This window comes from Laccaria bicolor, genomic scaffold (genome assembly GCF_000143565.1).
Source record: "Laccaria bicolor S238N-H82 LACBIscaffold_23 genomic scaffold, whole genome shotgun sequence".
Taxonomy (NCBI): domain Eukaryota; kingdom Fungi; phylum Basidiomycota; class Agaricomycetes; order Agaricales; family Hydnangiaceae; genus Laccaria; species Laccaria bicolor.
The window spans coordinates 634613-638872 of record NW_001889894.1 but is presented as its reverse complement, the minus strand read 5'-3'; positions in this window follow the sequence as shown (position 1 = coordinate 638872).

The following is a 4260-nucleotide window of genomic DNA, read 5'->3' as shown; positions in this document are numbered from 1 at the left end:
CAGTCAAGTCACCGCTTGATAACACTAAGATAGAGCCAATAGTATACTTACTTGAAGCCCTCTGCTCTGCATTTCCTGCATCGGTTCCATGGTGAGCGCTTGATGCGGAGGAGACAGAAACCCGAGTGGAATTCGACTGGTGAGCCGACTCGTTGGGAGACTTCAGATCTGGAATGAATTTTCGTATGCCTCTGGATTTCTTCTTCGATTTCTTTGCAGTGGGCGACATTTGGTCGGCCATGATTATGAGTGCGAGAGATGAGGACAAGGGAAGACACGGCAGGGCAGTGTCAGGGCGTCTGTCATTCAATTCGTGCAACTTGCTGGTGAAGCAAGGGGTGCCTGGATTACTGAATATGTAAACCAGGGTGTTTTGATGCGCACTGCGAGTTGAGATTGGAAACAGTCTGGAAGTTCTCTAGTTCACAAGATTACTGAAGGCGTGGCAATGGGTCGTTTTAACTGGGTCGTAGTTGTGGTGGTGGTGGTGGTCCACTCATCTCCCTAGTTCCCGTGTGCATTTCGAATACACACAGTACACAAAAATTGACAAAATCATATTCTACATCCTAAAAACCAGGGAACGTCCGTACGCTACTCAGTCCTTCAGTAAGTAACAGAGAGTTCACGTCGCAAAAATCCCAATGATCTTAAACATCGGCACACTCTGTCCTTCTTTACCCAACAACTGACATTCCACGAAATGAGAGCCTCGTCCAACATGATGGTCGATTGTTTTCAACCTACACCAACCAACCATCATAGGACGTATGTAGGTAAAGCATCCCCAATATCCGCCGCATTCTCGATAACCTTCACACCAGCATAATTATCATCAACCTTGCATCAACCCAACACTCAACCGAACTCCCCTCCCCAACGACCCCAACCAGCTCCCTCAAATAATACACCCCAATATCCCCCCCTCCAACCTGTATCGGTATCCTAAGCTTACTCGTTGGAAGCACAGAATGCCAATAATGTGCAGCCGTAATCAGGGCATCCCCATCACTCCCGCTCGCATGGTCTGCGAACCACCCCGAGCCGTAGAACAAGGACGGTGGTAAGGGGTTAATGAGGTCGTTTGCAGAGACGCAGAACGGTGCGATCTCTTTGAATGGCCGGTTCCCGTTTGGTCGGGTGTTGATTCGGCCAGAGGGGACGGTGAGGAGTTGGGGGAAGAGGAGGAGGAGTGAGACGAATCCCCCCGGTCTTTCATAGCTGCTGCTGCCGCAGCAGCTGCCCTCTTCTTTTCCACAGCTGCATCAATGGCTAGATCACCCTTTTCTGGCTGAGGGACTCCGGAGCGTTGACCTATGCCGCCGAATAGTCCATGAGCATCGCCTACACCTCCCTCAGATCCTGCGGTATGCACTGGGACAGCTTCATGTGACGATACAGTAGCCACACTCCACGCTGCACATATCTGACTCTGGGAGTACGCCACAAGTATCTCCGAGATGAGTTCATGGAAGGGCTAGTAAGGACGGGATCAACAAAGTACTTTTGGATAGACTTTGGATCGCATATGTGATCGGGGAAGAGGGCAGATTTGACGGAAATGTGTGGGACATCGTTGAATTGCGCGACGATGTTCTGCCAGTGCTCTGGCCCTGCAAAACTGTGGGTTTGGTGGGTTTGTGGTGAGAAATGGTGGAGGAGGAGGACGGCGGGTTTGTCGGGTCTGATGAGGATGGCATTTCAAAGTGGGTCCATCACGTCTTGGTTCCTGTGGGATAGGTTAGTTTCAATGCTAAAAAGAGAAGGGGAGAAAGAGGAAGAGGAAGAGGAATGAATGTAAAAGGGAACTTTAAACTGGAAGTGTTGAAGGATGAAGAAGGTGAAGATGAAGCGGAAAGACAAAGAAGGGATTAGGACCACCACCAACATGCAGTAAAAGACCAAAAGAGTCAAACTTTGGACTGCCCCCAAGATATAGCGGAGATGATAGGACACAAAAGACGAACGCAAATCGTTTAGTTGAACCAATAGAAAAGAAGCAAAAAAGCAGTCACATTTCGATGACAGAAGGAAGACCCCTATTTTTTTAAAAAAGATAGAAGTGGCAAGGGGGGAGGAAGGTAAGGCCTGACAAGGATCCTGGTGGCGACAAACAAGACAAACTCAAAGAAAGGACGCTTCTGCCTGAGCTTTCAAACAAAGATTAAAAGGAAAGAAAGAAACATGCACGGGCTACCTGCCGAACGCCGCCGCTAGGTGGGTGAGGGGACAGATGTTATCTCAAACCAAAGTCACCGAAATTGGAGAAAGACGTATGGAAACAAGAAGGAAAAGGAGAAAAACATAGAGGGGCGGTCGCTAGGACGACCATGTGAGAGCCCCAACATCCAGAGGAGTCAAAGTCAAGAGTGCTCCCAATAAGATGTGCGGCATGATAAGAACGCAGAAGACAAACCAATACAATAAAAAAGCAAAAAAACGGTCACATATGGATGACACAAGAGAGACCCCAACTTTCAGGAAAAGTATAGAAGTCGCTGAAAGTGATGCCTGAAAAGATATCGAAGATGAAGGCAAAGTCCAAACGCAAAGGACAAAGAAAGGAAGAAACATGCACAGGCTGCCTTCCAAATGCCGCTGGGTGAGGGAACACCTGGAGGTTATAAAGAGGACAACCAAAGGAAAGGAAAAGCCACATGGAAACGCGACGAGAAGAGAAGAAGGGAGGTGAATCGCACCTCTGCGCCGCGGGTTCCCATAAAAAGCAAAAGGTAGGTCACAATGGCTCGTCGCGCTCAAAGAAGGACAAAAAAGAAACGAAAAGGGAGGAGGCTCTCTCCAGAGGTTTCGGCCATAATTTAAGTAGAAGAGAAAGAAGGGAACATGGACAGGCTGCCTGCCAAACACCGCTGGGTGGGCGAGGGGACGATCAAACCAGTGTCACCGAAATTGAAGAAAGACGCAAAGAAACGCAAAGAAGAGAAGCAAAAGAAGGGAAGGGTCACACGTCCGCGCCATGCCTTCCAAAGAGGAGCATAAGAAGATGGGAGTGGCCATAGCTGAAGGAAAACCTGACGGAAGAGAGAGCCACAACGAGACCCACGGTAGAAGATGAATGAGCAAGTGAGCAAGATGGGATAGCCTCGTGGGCGGCTACCATTGCTTGGTATGGGAAAAGTCCGTCTTATGGGCGGGTGACGATAAGGACCTAAGGTGGCATGGAATGTATGATAAGGTGGGTGGGCACAACGAACAGAAGCAAAAAGAAAAGAAAAAGATGGTATAAGGAAAACGGCCGAGAAATGAAAGAAAGAGCAAAGAAACGAAAAGAAAACGTACGGTCCATCCTCCGTATCCAACTGAATAACCAAATCCGTCTGATTCGGGAGATGGTGCGAGTTACAATAGCCAAAGTATACCGAATTCGTGGGTCGCAGGACGCCATTTGTCAGTTCCATAGCTGGGTGTGGAAAAACTGTGTTCCACCATTGGAAGGAGCGGGAGGGGTAGCATGTAGGGGAGATAGGCTTGTCCCCTGCTCCGTGGCATGCTGACACTGCGTGGGCAGTCGTATGTGAGTTTCTGGGTGGAAAGAGGAAGAAGAAGGGATACACACCCGAACCGCCCAAAACAGAGATAGTAACACTCTGCCCCGCCAGCGCCTTATTCAACACCCTCTGAATCCTCGCGCCACTCCCCAAATGCATCCTACTCTTCGAAAGCATAACAGCACCATACTTTGCGCCGATCCTATCGCCAGGACTATAACTCGGACAAAAATCAAAAGGGTTCGGTATAACAGGTTCGCTTGAGTTGAGGTAATCCTCGGCTTTTAGATCCGCATTGGAGTAGTTTGGTATTGATGAGGAGGAGTAAAAGAGGAAGTGGCTTGGCGTCAGAAGGAGGAAGATAAAGAAGACAAGAGCCTGATGCGGAACATATGGGCTCTTGTCACAGTGGTAACTCGCCTGCTTTGCATATCAATGTCCTTGCATGAGGTCGTGGGTTCAATCCACACAATGTCTATCTTGATTTTTCTGAATTCATTTGTCCGTGCCGGTCCAAATGGACCTTTTTATTTTCACCTAACCTCATATCATATTCAAAGCTGCCATCTTACATCCGCCCTCATTCCAAAGGGTGTGATGACATGCACAAGCATCTTTTGCCGGCATCGTCTTGGGCGTGTAGTGGACACATTTGATTCCAGTGGATTGCCTCTTTGAAATCCCTGTACATCCTGAACAGTAGTACTAGTAGTACATATAGAAATGCAGACGTACGCGTCATGAATCCAAC